Consider the following 439-nt stretch of genomic DNA (forward strand, 5'->3'; position numbering starts at 1 on the left):
TTGTGGGGAACTTGGAAGAGAAAATATGAATGTATGTGTGCACGTATGCCTACGTGTCTGTGTATGCGCACTAAGACTCATAAGTTTCAATTTACAGAACTTGAATTCACATGTCCTCAGGGCTACCAACTCTACCGTAATGGCCCGCAGGGAAGCCAATAGTTAGGCTCATCACCAAACTTCCCCGGCTTATTAATGCCACGGGAATAGCTTGGAGTTGTTGTATGATCAAGGTGAATTATTACCACTTAGCTATTCAGTAGAGGAAACTAATTCAAATCGTTAAAAAATCGTACGGTCCTGATTAAAACGAGCAATCTCTATTTTCCATTCATTCATTATTAGGCAACGGGTAATTACGCAGTGTACCTATTGAAATAGCATTTCATAGTATACTGTATAGCATTTTTCTGTGGCTCTGCAGTCTTCTTTGTGAGCG

The sequence above is a fragment of the Penaeus monodon genome, chromosome 22 (genome assembly GCF_015228065.2).
Source record: "Penaeus monodon isolate SGIC_2016 chromosome 22, NSTDA_Pmon_1, whole genome shotgun sequence".
NCBI classification, from domain to species: domain Eukaryota; kingdom Metazoa; phylum Arthropoda; class Malacostraca; order Decapoda; family Penaeidae; genus Penaeus; species Penaeus monodon.